The sequence below is a fragment of the Sminthopsis crassicaudata genome, chromosome 4, assembly GCF_048593235.1.
Source record: "Sminthopsis crassicaudata isolate SCR6 chromosome 4, ASM4859323v1, whole genome shotgun sequence".
In the NCBI taxonomy this organism is placed as follows: Eukaryota; Metazoa; Chordata; class Mammalia; order Dasyuromorphia; family Dasyuridae; genus Sminthopsis; species Sminthopsis crassicaudata.
In genome coordinates this window covers 357,149,094-357,167,450 of record NC_133620.1, presented here as the reverse complement: position 1 = coordinate 357,167,450, position 18,357 = coordinate 357,149,094, and the positions used below count along the sequence as shown (strand labels likewise).

General features: G+C 33.6%; 1 pseudogene; it reads left to right on the top strand.

Moving 5' to 3' along the window:
- Window positions 1–7,982: 7,982 nt before the first annotated feature.
- Window positions 7,983–14,440, top strand: LOC141539281 (amphoterin-induced protein 1-like; annotated as a pseudogene).
- The last annotated feature ends 3,917 nt before the right edge of the window (window positions 14,441–18,357 follow it).

The following is an 18,357-nucleotide window of genomic DNA, read 5'->3' as shown; positions in this document are numbered from 1 at the left end:
TATCCCTAATAATGAAAAAAATCCTGCATGCTCAGCATAAATTCAACAGTTTTAAATTATTTAGTCTTTTAAATGTTTAAAGTTTGAATCTTTTTTTTTTAAATCCTGATTATACCTATGTATGCTAAAGAATATGTCTGATATTTCAGGATGGTTGTTGTTGTTTTATATTTCTTTGAGACTTTTACATTCTAATTTAGTTTTTATTGTTAGTTTTATGAACAACTCAGAAATGTGTATATTCATTTCTATTCTTATCACCAGATAATTAGTATATCTATTTTTAAATATTCTATTCAGGTTTTTACCTTTATTTTTTTTTTTGTTTGAGCATCATACAAAACCCATTTATAATCATTTTGCTATGTATTTATCACTCATAATTGAGTAAAATTTTTTAAAGTACTCAGATAGTATGGTAATGGTGCAAATATATTAAGCATTAATATTATTTCATTTTCTAGGGTGACTTTAAGCATAATGTAGTTTCCTGGTTTATCTCTTTTAGTTCTCTCTCTCTCTCTCTCTCTCTCTCTCTCTCTCTCTCTCTCTCTCTCTCTCTCTCTCTCTCTCTTTCTCTCTCTCTCTCTTCCTCTCTTCTCTGTGTGTGTATGTGTGTATGTATGTATGTGTGTGTGTGTTAACCATCATTATTCCTGAATTTAGAAGTGCAATAAATTATGCTTTGGTCAACCCCACCCTATGTGAATCTTTGTTTTAAGTATGTTCCTTTTTAAATAACGCATTCTTAGATTATTCTTTCTACTCCATTCTGCTACCCTCATCCATTTAATTGATGAGGTCATCTAATTAACATTTATGGCTATGATTGTAAATTTTATATTTTTCTTTATCATGGCCTCATATTTTTTTCCCTCTTCACTGGATTTTTACAAAAAGAAGATAGTTGTAAAAGAGAGTCATGATCTATAGAAGTGTTCTGTAGTTGAAGTGATCTTCCACTCTAATATACATGCTCCCTTCTCCTACTCTGATTACTGCTTGTTACTTTTTCTTTGCCTTAGATTCTCACATTAATGAGCCACAAACTGAAGCAGAAGTTTCTTTGGCTTGTTTCTCCTCTCATTCTATCTTTTTTCCTTAAGCTTTTCTCTCTCTTCTCTCAGTTTTTATTTTACCTTGTTGGATTTAAAACATTTCTACAAATCCTTTGTTTATGCGTATGTGAGCATGTGTGTCTGTGTGTATGTTTGTCTATAGTCAGTTCTCTGTGATCCTTTTCATAGAAGAATGAATTTGTAATATCTGCTTTCCATTGTTTTTCTTCATTGTTCATCAACTCATCTAGTGACTTAACTCAGAAGAATTAGTAAGTTTTCACTCCCTTTTCCTTATAGTTTGCTGTGTGCCATAAAAGTAGAATAACAACAAAAATCTCTGAGCCTTTTATTTGACATATTTAACTTCATCTGTGATTCTTGAAGATTCTAGGATTCTGAAGAGAGAGATGTGTTATTCCATTATTAGAATATAAATACTTTTTAAAAAATCACTTAACTCCTTTCCAACTGCTCAATTATATTTTCATTTTTTTTTCTTAACTTATCTGCATTTCAAAGTTTCTGCTTTATATTAATATTTTCATCAGGAATGCTTGGAAGTCCTTTATTCTAGTAAAGGCTCAAATTCTATCTCTGATGCATACTGGTCATATATCTGGGAAAATCACTTATGGTTTCAGTGATAGGTAACTTCCTACAATGAGAAGTTACAGAAGATATGCTGACCTGCCTTGGTGCAGACAATTTCCACACCATTAGCTTCCAACATATATTTTGGGAGTCATGGTTTTCAAGAAATTCAATAACATTTAATTATCTCTCCTGGACCTGTTTTCTAGGTCAGTTGTTTTTCATATTGAATTAATCTTACATTTTATATATATATATATATATATATATGTGTGTGTGTGTGTGTGTGTGTGTGTGTGTGTGTGTGTGTATACACACATATATACAGAAAGATAATTTTTAACATTTATTTAAAATTTTTTGAGTTAAAATTTTTCTCTGCCTTTATTTCCTCCTCCCTGATATAGTAAGCAATTTTATATAGTTTACCCATGTTCATTCATGTAAAACATTACCATATAAGTCATATTGTGAAAGAAGACATAAACTCAAAGTGGAGGAAACATGAAAAAAATACAGAAAGTGAAAAATAGTATGCTTCAATTTGCATTCAGACTCCATTAATTCTTTCTTTAGAGGTAGATAGCATTTTTCATATGAATCTTTTGGAATTGCCTTGGATTATTATATTGTTGAATATAGCTAAATCTTTCAGTTGATTATTTATTCAGTATTTTGTATATAGCAATAGTATATTGCTATTGCTGTTTATAATGTTTTCCTGGTTCTGTTCACTTCACTTTGCACCAATTCGCAAATGTCTTGCTAAGCTTTTCTGAAATCTGCCTGCTTATCATTTTTATAGCACAGTAATATTCCATTATAATCATATACCACAATTAGTTCAGCCATTCCCCAATTGATAGATGTTCCCTCAATTTCCAATTTTTCATCATCACAAAAAGAGCTGCCATAAATATTTTTGTGCAAATAAGTCCTCTTCTCCTCCATTTTGGAAAAATTTATTTGGGATGCAGACTCAGAAATCAAAGGGTATATGTAGTTTTATAAAAAGCCCTTTGGATATACTTCCAAATTGCTCTCTGCAATGTTGGATCGGTTCACAATTCTACCAACAGTGCATTAATGTCCCAATTTTTCTACGTCCACATCCAGAACTTAGTATTTTCTTTTTCTGTTTTATAAGACAATTTAATAGATTGTGAAATGATACCTCAGAACAGTTAATTTGCATTTCTTAATCAGTAATGATGTAGAGGAGAGCTTCTTAAACTGGTGGTTACGAACTCATATTAGGTCAGATAATTTAAAATGGGAGTTGTGAAAAATTAGACAACAGCAAAAGGTTTCTGAATTTAATGACAAAAATTAATTCAGCATCAAATGTGTAATAAATCTGAGGTGTTTCTTGCAGTGCTTACCTAGGTTGCATATTGTGACTTCACTGTTTTGCACATATAACATGCGCACTTTGCACTAAACATACATGAATGCTTCCAAAATCACCTTGACACAGATTCAAGTTGAGGCAAAAATTTCTCCAGTGAAAAGGAGTCATGAGTGTAAAAATTTAATAATCCCCATTTTAAGTGCATAGCTTTGATTTCTTCATCCAAAAACTGCCTTATGTTCCTCTATTTTTGTTGTTGTTGTTGTTGTTATTGTTGTTGTTGTCTCTCTAATTTCCTTTCATCTCATGGAATTATTGAGTTCTATTTGTTATCCTTGCGATAAAAATTTCTACTTTGTTTTCCAAATAATTTTTTCTCCTATTCTTTCCCTCAGAGCTCTTATTTCCCTTATCTAATTAAAAAAATTAATTTGCATCTTTAAGGTATTATTGTAGTCCTACAGTAAAATCATTGTGTTTTTGTTGTTGTTGTTTTGTTTTGTTTTTTATCTCAGATCCTTTACTTTCAGTTGGGTTCACCTCTTGGGCTTCTCTTGACCATTAATATTTCTCTTGACATTAATATGTATTCTTTAGTGTACTTTTATCTTTGACCTTAGTTCACAACTGAAACGTTGCCTCTAGAAAAGAGTTTGTCACCTCTCACATTCTTAGATGGTAAAACCTGTTTGGTTTTGACCATAATTTCCTGGGTTTTTGTCACTAACTATCACCTTCCCAAGTTTGTTTGTATTCACAATACTGGCACATTTATAACCATTGGGATTAGTTTCAGTCAAATTATTCAATTCCTTCTGGAGTAATCTATAGTTCACCTGGATTGTCTCTGTTCAGAATGTTGCCATATTCAGAGACCTGTGGAGATTTTCTGATCCTCTCTCTTCCCCTCCCCAGAGCATCTTGGACATAATTTTACTGGTTGCCAATGTTGAATTAGGCATCAGAGTGTTGTACTTAGTCTTTGGTCTCTGGGTATCTTGCTCTATAAGGAAAAAATGATGGAAGCTTCAAATACCACAGGAGCAAGTCTGCTTAAGGCATTGAAAGTATTCCACTTCACTTTGCATCAGAATTCCTAGGCTAGCCACTTTCTCAAATGACATCCATTGAAGTTGTCTTTTTCTATAGTTCTGGGGTAATTGAAGGAGTATGGTAATATTATTTGGATTTCTTGATCATTATACTATTTGGTGTTTACTTGGTTTTACTTTAGTAATCTTTGCTGGATAATATGGTGGTGGACTGAGATCCTAACCCTTCAAGTTTCTCTATTTAGTTAGACATCCTCCAAAGTGATTTTGTAGAAGCAACCCTGTGAGGGTGGCAGTGCAAGTATTTTTATCTTTATTTTATAGATGAGTAAATTGGCATTTAGAGATGTTAAGGAAAATATCCAAGTTCATATAGCTAATAAGTGTCAGAACTGAGATGGAGTCACTCTAGGAAGTTTTTTTTTTTTTTTCCACTGAATACAAATAAAGTATGTTTATTTACATTTCTTTGCTGTGTGGGAATGTGGATTAGGAGGTAGGAGGTATTTTTGGTTTTTATTCAGATATAAGTTTTACTCAGCATTCACAGCTTAATTAAATTGCAGTTTATACTAATAAAGTGCTTACCTCACAACAATCTTACTACTATGATATTTCTGCTATTACTACTATAGTTAACCCTTCCACATTACAATTTTTTCCCAATTAAGGTTTTGATATATTGCAAGTCAGCATAAGAAATTAAATGGAAATTCAGGAGGAGTTTTGTGCAAGCCTTGGATAACACATCCAGGTAGCAGCAAATGAGATATGAACAATTTAGAAACTCAGAAATGTATAAAATATGTGTATAGTATTATGTGATATAGACTATGACCAAATATTTAATCCAGATTTTACAATAAGGTATTATTAACATTCCATAAAAGAAAAAGAAAAAAAAATCAAACTTCTTCTCCAGTATGAAGGAAGAGTCAAATAACTTTACATGGATTTTCCAGATTGCAGGGACACTGCACTCCTAATCCCTGTGATGTAGAAGGGATGATTGTACTACTACTACTACTACTACTACTACTACTACTACTACTACTACTACTATTACTATTACTATTACTATTACTATTACTATTACTATTATTATTACTATTACTACTGCTTCAGAGTAACTTACAGAAAATCACACATCTAGGGAGTAGCAGAGCCAATATTACATGCTAGATTTAATTATACTGAAGTTAGTATTCCTTTGTATTATACTGCTTTGAATAATGAAATCTCTCTTCATTTAGAAGTTATGCTGAAATAAAGTGGATACCATTGTTATATTGTCTATAACTTTGCATCTGAAGTTTTCTTGTGTTCCATAGGGGTAACTGAGTTTTTATCATACCAGGTGGTGGTAGTGGTGATTGTCATTGTTGTTAAGTCATTTCACTTATATCCAACTCTTTATGACCCTCATTTGTTTTGTTTTGTTTTGTTTTGTTTTTCTTGGCAGAAATACTAGAGTGTTTGTCATTTCCTTCTCCAGTTCATTTTACAGATGAGGAAATCAAGGCAAACAAGGATAAGTGACTTGCCTCAAGGTCATGCTACTAGTATGTGTTTGAGGCCAAATTTGAACTTAGGAAAATTAGTCTTTCCGACTTCAGATCAGACACTCTAATCATTGTACCATATAACCACTCTACAGAAGGAGGTTCTATTAAAAAGAGAAGGTTGGGAGACACTATGGTGTAGTAGAGAGAGTGTTTAATTTAGGTTTAAAGGATGGAGTTAAAAACCTTGGGTCCTCTACCTATATTATATATGACTTTGGATAAGCCATATTATTTCCCTGAGCCTCACTTTGTTTACTTGTAAGTGAGGAGATTGGACTAGATGGCTTCTGAGGTCTCTTTCAACTCTAAACCTAAGTTATTTCATGATACCATAAGTTAATAAGCAGTAGTGGAATATTTTACACTATTGTCCAAGGCCTGAATTAATCCACTTAGTCAAGCCAGTTCAGTTTTTCTCTTAATAGAACATATGGTTCTAGTAAGTGTCTGTGAGCATTACTAGTCAGTAGCATTATTATTTTGGCTGGGTGATTGATGCCAAATATCTGGATAGGAAGTAGGAAATTCAGTCAACCATCTGAATTTCATGGAGAAAAGAAAAATTAAGGTGATGGAATATATCACTTTACATATTATATTATTAATACTCTAATAAAGTGCCCTAAATATGACAAAACTTAAGTAGAATCATATATGTGTCTCTAAAAGGGAACTCATGGGTTATCTGATTCAACTGCCCATTTTACAGGTGGGAAACTGAGGTAGGGAGAGTCACTGATTTGCCCAAGGTCACACAGGGAGTGGCAGGAAAAAATTTGAACTTAGATCGTTAATTCCATTCAGTGATACTTCCCTTGTATACATATAAAGTGAAGCTTAAAATTAGTGTTTTTGAAGAAATTATTAAGAGATAGGCTTTCCCCTTCAAGAATATCCATATGATTCTTATAGTTATTAATTCTTATTATATGAGACAGGTGGCACAGTAAGTAGTCAATAAGCATTTATTAAGTACATACTACATATGACTAATTTCTAGGACAATAAAGGAAGGCAAAAAACCAGTACTTACTCTGAAAGAGTTCAGAGTCAAATGGACTGATAATATGTAAACAATGGTCTATGGGCAAAATATGTAAGGATAAATTTGGGAGGAGGGGTGGATATCCTCAGAAACAAAGCACTAGTATTAAAGAGAATTAAGATAGAGCACTGGACTTGGAGAAAGATGTGAGTTTGAATCCTGCCTGAGACATTAACTGTCTGGGTGACCCTGAACAAGTCAAAGGAACTTTCTCATCTATAGTTTCTTCATTCGTAAAATGGTGATATTAAAACATTTTAGAGTTCTTGGGAAAATCAAATGAGATAAAACGTAAAGCACTTCCAAATCTTAGAATGATATATAAATGCTAGCTGTTGTTGTTGTTGTTATATATTGCTAGGTCTTTAATCCTTGAGTTGAGCTTTACCATTGTCTAATTTGATATCAATGAAGCAATTATTCTTTATTGATACAAAATGTCAATGGAAAAAAAAAAAAAAAAAAAAGAGAAATCTTAATGTGAAGAAAAATCCCTAGGTTTGCATTGGTAATTTCAGGAACCTGAATGCCACTATTTTGTGAAGCTAATTTATCAAACAAGAATATATTCAGTGTCTAATGCTATATGGAGAATATAAAAGAAATGGGGCGACTCTGTTCTTGGAGACTTGTACAGACTTGTTGGGGATATAAATGGAATTTAATGGACAAAATATATATGTATAAAATACTGAAGAGCTAGATAGGACAGAATACATCATTTTATTGGACAGAGAGTTTTAACTCTCTTTGGTAGTTTGGTGAAGCCTATGAATTTCTTTATAGAATAATATTTTAAAAATAATCCATGCACATACTAAATTTTATTTAAGGTTAATGAAAATGAAAATATAGTGAGGTTTTTTGTTTTTTGTTTTTGGGTTTTTTTTTCCAATCCAAGTCCACAGATCTTTTGTAATCTATCCATGGACCTTCTTAGGGATCTATGGACCCCAAGTTAAGAACATCTGAAATAGATGAGAGAAAGGAGTGAAATAGAGTAGTCGCTAGCTTACTAAAGAAGGTAGAATTTGATCTAATAATATTGGATATTTACATACTTTGTGTACATGTCCTAAGTGACTCTCTAAGCACATTAAGTTTTAGAGAAGGGTCTACCTGCATTAGTAAAGGGAATTTCCTACCCTGAGAGTTTCTGATTCTAAAAATAACCACTGGTCTAGTTTCTCTCATATCATATTGTCAGAAGTGAGGAGAGAGAGAGAGAGAGAGAGAGAGAGAGAGAGAGAGAGAGAGAGAGAGAGAGAGAGAGAGAGAGAGAGAGAGAGAGAGAGAGAGAGAGAGATGGAAGAAAGATAACCCAGAGCAATCTCTTCAGAGGCATAGAGGTGTGCATATAAGAATATATAGATAGCTATTGTGAATAGAGAAGAAAAGTAGAAAAGGTTCATGCAAAATGTGGAAACTGCCCTGATGGTAATATAGTTCAAATCCAGAAATACTGGGATAGGTCAGCTTAGGGCAGAATAACATGGAATGACATAGGGTGTATAATCTTTAAAACATTTTTTTAAATTGCATCTTTTAAATGTATCTGGAGAAATTATAAATTCTGGTCAAAGATTTTAAAGCACCATTGATGGAATTTTAAATTCGTGTTGAGTATCTTTAAGATTACATATATGTAGAAATTTAAGGAAGACACACAGGAAGAAATGCCTGACTTATTGCACTCTGTGTGTGTGAGAGAGGAGAGAGACAGACATACAGACAGACGACAGAGAGGAGAGAGAGACACAGAGAAAGAGACAAAGAAAAAGAGAAGAGAGACATGAAATAAAAAAAAAAAGGATATTGTGATCTATATTTATAAACAAATTGATAATCACTTAACGGAGGAATTCTCTGAATTCTTTTTTATTATTAAAACAGTGAAGGTTCATCTGTCTTGCCCTCTTTCATCTTGGAAAGTTTGTTCTTGTTAATAGGAAGCATAGAGTAGTAGAAGTCAAAAATAATGATGTCTAAGCATTGTGTAAGCTAGCTATAATCATGATTACTCTGATCAGTCAATCAACAAAAATGTACTAAATATCTTCTTATGTGCCAACTGTCTGGAAAATAAAGGTAAAATTGAAAATAGCTCCTACCTTCAAGAGGCTTACTTTGCTTACCTGTAAAATGGAGAAAATAAAATTTCACTCAAAAGACTATTCTGAGGAAAGTGTTTTTTTTATAATAAATTGAAAATTATTTTAGGAATATGAGCTCTTAGTAAGATCATTGAAAGGAAAAAATTACTAGATCTTTACAAATATTCTGAGGCCTAGTTTAAATGATAGTTTGGGTCATGTCAGGAGTGGTTATCATTTACCATAATCTTTAAGATAGTGTTTCCATGTAAAAGAAATACAAGTTCCTTCAGTTTTACACTTGAGATAATAATCTCCTTAACATTGCTTGAAGGCTGGGAGAAGTGAATCATCCATATATACTTTTATGACACAAAGATTAATTGTGTCCCAAAGAAGAGATATACTCTATGATATGAAACAGATGCTTGAAATATTACGAAATATTCTAAAGCACTGTTATCACAGTGCAGTCTATGTGATTTCCCTTTGCATTGGCTTAAATTTAAATTTAGGTAGGGAAAGCAAGAATGTGGTTAACTAATCTATAGGTTTATTTGGTCTCTTCTTTAAGTGTACCAGATTCTTAACTTAATCTTAGCAAATATTAAGATTAGAAATACATATATAATATTTTGTGGAAAAATTACAACTTCAATTTTACTTTATTTTTCAATAATACATTTGATTCAGTAATACATCATTTTTGCATGGCATTTCCTACATTTTTATAAGAAGAGATCTCAAAGATTATCTGAGAGTCCAATCTATAAGTGACCAAAAATATCCTCTATAATATTCCTGACAAATGGTCATCTGTAGCGCGCTGTCTTCTCCAGAAGCTGCCGGATCACTCTCTGGGAAGAGATCTGCTGTGTCTACTCAAATCTCTCAAACAGATTCTTCTTCCTGTAACGAACCGTTGTCTCCAGGCAGTTGCTGTTAACTTTTGTCCTTAGAAGTGACTTCCCTTCCTGCAGAGAGCCCCGTCAAGCCAGATGTAGTGCAGAGTCTTCTTCTTGAATCTCCTCCAGCTCTTATCCTTCTCCAGGCCAATCTGCTCTCTGGGCCCAATGCTGTCTCTTTTATCCTCCCAGAGAATGGGCGTGGGATAATGCAAGGGCTTCTGGGAAGAACCACTTCAGCCAATGAGCTTGCTCCTTCTATCAAGTCATCCTGAGTTCTCACCTTGTAATTGTCCAGACAACCTGAATTCTCACCTTGTCACTGTCCAGACAACCTGAGTTCTCACCTAATAATCCTAACAGTCATCTATCCTTTACATGAAGATGTATAGTGAAAAGCAAGCTTCTTCAGGCAGTTTTGGGACTTTGGGACTGCTCCACTTGTTAGAGTTTTGTTTTTGTTTTTGTTTTTTGTTTTTTACATAGTCTTAAATTTGACTCTTTATAACATCCCCTGCTCTATAGTTCTGCCTTTGAGGACAAGAAGAACAGTTATTGAATCTCCTATATGTGACAGTATTTCAAATACTTGTAGACAGATATTCAGCATTTATAATTGCTTACTATGTGCCAAGCATTTTGCTAAGTGCTCGGGGTACAATAATAAAAATGAAATAGCTCTAACTTCCATTACCTTACATTCTAATGGGGGAGAGAACATAGATAAACAGACACACACTCAAACAGACACACACATAGTACAAGGTAGTTTTGGATGGAAGAACATTAGCAATTGTGGGGAATCAGGAAAAGTTTCGTGTGAATCATATGGATTTGTATATTGCAATAAAACACGGATCGTAAAGCAGAAGTGAGGAGGATGTAAATGCTAAATATAGAGAACAATCAGTAAAAAGATATAGTAATGGAAGATGGAATGCTAGATGTGAGGAAGAGCAAGTTAGTATGAATGGATTACAGAGTCCATAAAAGTTATATATAAGAATGTGTAAGAAAATAGAATGATAGTTAGAAATGATAGTTTTAACTGACAAGTTAAATTTTCTCTTTGTTCCTAGAAGTTATTGGGAATTATTTAAGTTTGTTATTGTTCATCCTTTGTTCTAAAAGGGGACCAAATGGGGTTACTTGACTTGAGTTTATAGAGTGATGGAGTCAAATGATCAGAACTGAACCATAGGAAAATCTCTAATACATGTGTGGAGGATGGATTGGAGTAAAAGAAGATTTGAGATCCAAAAAGCAAAAGAAAAGCTATTGTATAATCCAGGTGAAATGTAATAAGGATTTGAACTAGGGTGGTAATTGTATGAGTAGAGAACACATATCAAAAGAAAGTGCAGAGATAGAAATGCCAAGACAGAATTGAAAACTGATAGGTTATGTGGAGTTGAGGAGTCAAGGAAAACACCAAGTTTAAGAAGCTATTTAATTGGAAGAGTTGCATCACCCTCAACCATAATAGCAAACTTTGAAATAGGAAAGGGTTTAGGAGAAGGGAAATCATAGTTCTCTTTTGGACATGTGATGTTTGAGATGTCCATTGAATAGACAGTTGCAAATATCCAATAGGCAGTTTGTGAATAAAGAACTAGAACTCATAAGAGAGACCAGGGCTGGATAAATAAGTTTGAGAGATTTTAGTTTAAAGATAGCAATTGAATCCATGGAAGCTTATTAAGTTACTGAATGGGAGAACAGAGAGAGAAAAGTGTAGGAAACTCAAGGCAGAGTAGAGGAGTGAGGTATATTCAGTTTGTAATAATAACAACAGTAAAAACAACTAATATTGTTATAGCTCTTTAATTTTACAAAGCACTTTGTGTATATTAGTACATTTGTTTAGATACCATAATTATCCATATCTCATAGATGAGGAAACTGAAATTGAGAGAATTCCATTGACTTGCTCAAGATCACATAGCTAGTAAGACTCTCACACAGATCCATTTATTCTCTCTATATATTATTTAATGACCAGACTTCAGCAAATATGTTTCTACTGATAATGACCTCCATTCCCTTTATCCTTTCACCATTAGAACATTTCAAGTTATTCTTACCTCTAGACCTCCCACTGATATTCCAATCTCCATATCAGTGACACTATGCAACACCAGCATGGTTGCCAAGGCATCTGACTCCTGCTACTGTGCTTGTTGCTGCCTACCTTTGGGGCCAGAACCAAGTGCTCCTTTCTCATCTGTTCTACAGCCTGCCTGGGTGCCAGAAACATCCTCAGCTGGTGAATGTGCCACACTCTCTACCCCACTACATGGCACAACTGGATCTTAGCCACAATAGCTTGACCAACCTTCAGGTATAATGGACTTCCATGTTTGATTTAGCCCTATTACTTGTTCCACAGTCATAAAAATTTACATTTCATCTCCTTGGAGGTCTTTCCCAAACTGCATACCTAGACATTTCCTCCAGTCATTTGAAGATCCTGGATGTGTTTCTTCTTAGTGAACTTCAAGAGGTGGAATCATTGTTGTTATACAACAACCCAATTACAGAGATGGACCAAAGCACCTTTGATAACATAATTCTACAGAAACTGTCCGAGGTAGAAGCGAGATTGCTTGCTTTCCTATAGAACTGTTGAAGGATAAGTTCAAACTCTGTTTTCTAAAAAACTGAAGCTGTTACTCTTGTGTAATCTAAAAGACCTTCCAGTCTGGGTGAAAAAATGGACTGTTCCTTCATAACAACTTCTTCACCTGTGACTGCAAGATATGCAAGCTCTTCATACGCTGACAATATCATCAGCTGAGCTCAGTGATGATCTCTCCTTCAGGAAAATTTGTATTGTATACATTCCAAGAAGACACTCATTGTATTAAACATGAGCAGTACACTGAACTATTGTTTCAAGAAATATATATTTGAAGCCCAACTGAATGAAACTTTGACCATTAGCTATAACACCAAGCAGCAGGGGATGGTGAAGGAATGGAAGACACCAAATAATTAAATCTATATGAAGTGAGCAATGCAACAGTAATGGTATTGAAAGATAGTAGCCTGCAATTCTGACACATTCAGACTGACACCAGGGATTGTACAGCTAGCTAACATGTGATAGTGGAGCTGTTCAATGAAACTTTGTGTAGGAGAAGATAAATAACTTTGGCCGGCATAGAGCTCAAGACACTCTCAATACAGCCTATCCCACACTGGTGGGCTATACTCAGTGTGGTTCTGATCTGTCTGTAATTCATCCCATATCATTGCTGGTGCTACACTGGGGAGAGCCTCCCAAGACATCAGGGATATAGCCTTATCTTTTCCATGACTGGCACTATACCAAACCTTAATCCAATGGCTGCTGGACTATTGGTGGGCCTTCTTGGAACCTACAGGAATTGAATAGGACCATAATGGTAAACCACAGCCTGGCAACACCTCCCTGTACCTGAGGAGACAAAGGCCAGAGGAAAATATCTGATTCAGAATTAGGTAGGATTTGAATTCAGATTTTCCTGATTCTAAGCCCAGTGCTCTATCCATTGTACCACTTAGCTTTCTCTAGGCAGTTAGTTTGTGAGCTAGATTTAGATGATGAACCAGCAAAGAAGACAGAGAAGCAATGGTCAAATCATGTACCTACTTCAGAATACATGCCCCTTGTTCATTAAACTGATTTTCTATTAGCTTCATCTTAAATCCTTCTACTATCTTTATGTGTATACATTCTTGACTCTGATTTACCTGTGTTTGTCTTAAATTGTATTTCCCAGAACTGAATTCACAGGCCTCCAGAGGCAATTTAACCATATACTGAGATGGCTTTTCATCTAAAAGTTCAGGATGTCATGTCTCTCTTAATGAGCAAAAGATTGATTGTTTTTTTTTTGTTTGTTTGTTTTTTTGTTTGTTTTTTTTTTTTAAACTGCCATATCACAATATTGACCTTCTAGGGCACTAAAACCCCTGGATTTTTTTTTTCAAATGAACTTTTATCTAGCTATGCTTATCATATTTTACTTTTAAGTTAATCCTTTGACTCTTAAGTAAATCTCTTCATCCCATTAAATTTCATCTTGGCTTAGTGTTTCATATTTTCAATGTCTTTTTACATCCTGATTGCCATCAAATGTATTTATTATCCCTCATAGTTTCATGTCTTTGGCACAAACTTTTCTTATATCATTTGATTTTAGCAAAAACACTGTAAGGAAGTATAATTAAATAATAATAATGATATATATTTAGAGGATACTTTAAACTTTACAAAGTAATTTTTTTGAAATGGCCTACAAAGTTGTGTTTCCCCCATTTTTACAAATGCAGAAACCAAGATTTAAAAAAAGAACTTAAGGGATTTGCTCATCATCATACAATGTGTTGGTAAAAGAGTTAGAAGTGGATCTCAGAGTTCTTAAAGCCTACTACCTTGTTAATTCCTTCTTCCATTATGTATGGGATTCAATGATGTTCATTGGGGTATGATTATATCACATGTCAACAAACACTAGATCATGAATGTGATTCAAGCTACTGTCTTCAGGATACATTCCAAGTTTGTAACAAAAGAAACAGAATGACTATTGTCATTCTATTGACTGAGTCTTCATTCTGTTTCTTTTGTTGTTGTTGTTGTTTTTCATTATTAAATTTTGCTTTTAATTTATGGAAGATAACATAACATAAGAAAAATGATGATTTCACATGAAAACTACTATTATATAACTATATACTATGTGTCCCTTTTAACTATACAACAAAATTATCACATAAATTTCTTTTTTTTCCTTCCCTATCCTCTGCCCTAGAGATTGCTATAATTAGCAATATGTATTATATAATATGTATATATATGTATGTATAATATGTATATATATATATATTTATTCATTTATTCTATACAGACTTCTATTTATCAGTTCTTTCTCTAGATGCAGAGAGTATATTTCTTCATATATCCTTTATAGTTAATTTGAGTATAAGAGTCAAAATAATATTTGCTCAAAGTCATCTTTAAAATAATACTGTTATTACTATATACACTGTTCTCTTGGTTCTGCTCATTTTGTTCTTCATTATTTTGCATGTCTTTCCATGTTTTTCTAAAATCATTGAGTTTTTCATTTTTTTATAACAGTAATATTCCATCATAATTATATACCAAAACATGTTCAGTCATTCCTCAAATGATGGATAACTCTGCAATTTCTGGTTCTTTGACAACACAAAGAGAGCTGCTATAAATATTTTAGAACATTTTTCCCTACTTATCTTCAGAAATAGATCAAGTCATGAGAGATAGTTTAATAACACTTTGGGTATAATTGCAGATTATATTCCAAAATGAATAGATCAGTTCACAATTTCACCAACAAAGAATTTAGTGTCCCAGTTTTTCCACTTTACCTCCAACACTTGTCATTTTCTCCTTCTATTATTTTAGTCAATCTGTTTCTAGATTCAGTTTGGGCTGTGCCCAATTCAAATCACCTCATATCCTGTCATACCAAGCTTCACCCAGGGGCTTTTGAGTTGTCAGGAATAAGTTTTTGTATCCTTAGTTTTCCTTTATAATTCCCTGTAACTCCAGACTGAAACTGTATCTCCAGACCAGGTTTCCAAGTGGATAAAGTTAGATTTTTCTGATGGACCAATTATTTTCTCACTTTCCTGACCTGGGATCCCTATTTTAGCAAAAAACACTGAATTTTTATCTTTCCTATGTAATATCTGTTTCAAAAGTCTCTCCTTTGGGGCTTGAGTTATTCTTGTTACCTTTGTTAAGGTAGAAAAACATAGAGCATAACAGTTTTAAATGTTGTTCTATTAGAAACTCTGTTATGGCTGTTTTTTGGAGAAACTAAAAAGAGTTAACGGAGACAGAGAAAAACTACAGAAGTAAGAAAGATGATAGAGACTGTTCTTGGTAGAACTAATTTAATCCTTCTCTCATGAAGAGGATGAAGAGAATTCTTGAGTATAGACTAGTCATTTTGAGAGAAGTGAATGGTAGAAGTTACTTCAGAAATAAGAAGCCATTTGCTGTTGTAGTGATTGTTATATGTGACTGGTTGCAATCTAACAGCTAAAATGTTGCAAATAATTATTTAACATCTGTGTTACTATAGATTACTTTGTTAATAAATAGTATTAACCAGTTACTTTAACATTGATTCAGTACTATGAAATCGAAAGTTTTGATAGATGGAGAGATAAAAACAACTTCTGGAGAAAGAGACTTACTCAATTTATTAATAACATTTATGTAGCAGTTTAAATTGTACAAAGTATTTTAGATGTCATCTCATTTGATAATAAATAACAAAACTGGAGAAGAGGCTCTAGCTTATTTGACTAATTGAAAAAGATGTTGATATTTAATAAATTTTGAGAAAATTTCTGAAAATGCCCCTTGTTCACTTTGGAACTCAGAATGAATATGGCAAAATACCAAGCAAAATACAATCATGCTAAGAGGAAGACCATCAAATCAGAGAGGTTAGTTCTTTGACACCTCTCCAATCCTCAATCCTGTGATATCAATAATTCTCTGGGTTTTTGCAATGTAACTTTTAAGAGAGCACTTTAGGGACTTCTATCTGCTTAAATAGCAACTAATGAAGGTTCTGTGTAAAGCTATTCAGAACTGATTTTGTAATAATAACAGCTAACATCTATAGAATGCTTATTACGTGTAACTGTTATTATCTCATTTGATCCTCTCAGGATCCCATTATACAGATGGAAAGCTGGGTGGTGCAGTGCATGGAGCATTAGCCTTAAAGTTAGAACTACCTGATTTCAAAGTTGGCCTCAGATACTTACTAGCTGTGTAATCTTGGACAAGTTGCTAAACACTATTTGCTTTAGTTTCTTCATCTATAAAATGAGCTGGAAAAAGAAATGGTAAATGCTCTGGTATATGTGTCAAAAACAAACAAAAATTAATAGGAAATGGATTCAAAAAGTCAGACAAATCAAGCCATTTTTCAATTGATAAATGGTCAAAAGATATGAACAGACAATTCTCAGATGAAGAAATAGAAACTATTTCTAGCCTTATGAAAAGATGTTCCAAGTCATTATTAATCAGAGAAATGGAAATTACAACTCTGAAATACCACTACACACCTGTCAGATTGGCTAGAATGACAGGGAAAGATAATGTGGAATGTTGAAGGGGATGTGGGAAAACTGGGACACTGATACATTGTTGGTGGAATTGTGAACACATCCAATCATTCTAGAGAGCAATTTGGAAGTATGCTCAAAAAGTTATCAAACTGTGCATACCTTTTGATCTAACAGTGTTACTACTGGGCTTATTATACTCCAAAGAGATCTTAAAGAAGGGAAAGAGACCTGTATGTGCAAAAATGTTTTTACAGCCCTCTTTGTGGTGGCCAGAAATTGGAAACTGAGTGTATGCCCCTCAATTGGAGAATGGCTAAATGAATTATGGTATATAAATGTTATGGAATATTACTGTTCTATAAGAAATGACCAGCAGGATGATTTCAGAACAGCCTGGAAAGACTTATATGAACATGATTTGAGTGAAATGAGCAGGACCAAGAGATCATTATATACTTCAATAACAGCACTATATGATGATCAATTCTGACAGACATGGCCCTCTTCAACAATGGCATGAAACAAATCAGCTCCAATATAACAGTAATGAATTGAACCAGTTACACCCAGTGAAAGAACTCAGGGAAATGAGTGTGAACCACTACATAGAATCCCCAATTCCTTTATTTTTGTCTGCCTGCATTTTTGATTCCCTTCACATGTTAATTGTATACTATTTCAAAGTCTAGTTCTTTTTGTGCAGCAAAATAACTATATGGACATGTATACATATATTGTATTTAACATATACTTTAACATATTTAACATGTATTGGTCTACCTGACATCTGGAGGAGGGGGTGGGGAGGAGGGGAAAAATTGGAACAAAAAGTTTTGCAACTGTCAATGCTGAAAAACTACCCATGTATATATCTTGTAAATAAAAAGCTATAATAAAAAAGTAAAAAAAAAAAAAAAAGTCAGACACAACTGAAAATGACTGAATAATAATTTTTACAAATGAGGAAATTGAGGCAATAAATGATTTTCCTAGAGTGACATAGCTAATGTGAGAAGCCAGATTTGAACATAGGTGTTCTTTACTCTGATTATTTATCCACCTTGTTAATGGGATTATGTATTATGGAGTTTATGCCTAGTAGTCATGATTCTGCAAGCAGAATCATGGGTTGGTAATGGAACATTCCGGCCCAATGTTTATAATTTGTGGGTAATTGTATTTCCATTATCTGACCATCTAGCATGGAAACCACTGTCAAGAGGCAACTCCCAAATGCTATTTCCCTCTGACTTAGAAAAGGAATTCTCTTTTTCATGTTAAATGTAGGACTGATCTTTAGCTTTACCAAATACTTCTTGCCTGTGACTGAAAGAATTGTTGGTATCAAAGGAAATCAGTGACTTTCAGGTGAATGATTTAGAGCCAATTCTGGCTGTCTCCACAGCAGAATTGGCAGGGATGCCAGAGTTGGAGCACATCCATTTGCTGAAGGATAAAAGTCAATCCTTTTTCCCCCTCAACCCAAACTTGCATGCCAAACATTCTCTATTCCCAAGAAAACAGCTTTGTCAGATCCCTCACTGACAATGCAGAAACTTACATTTGAAT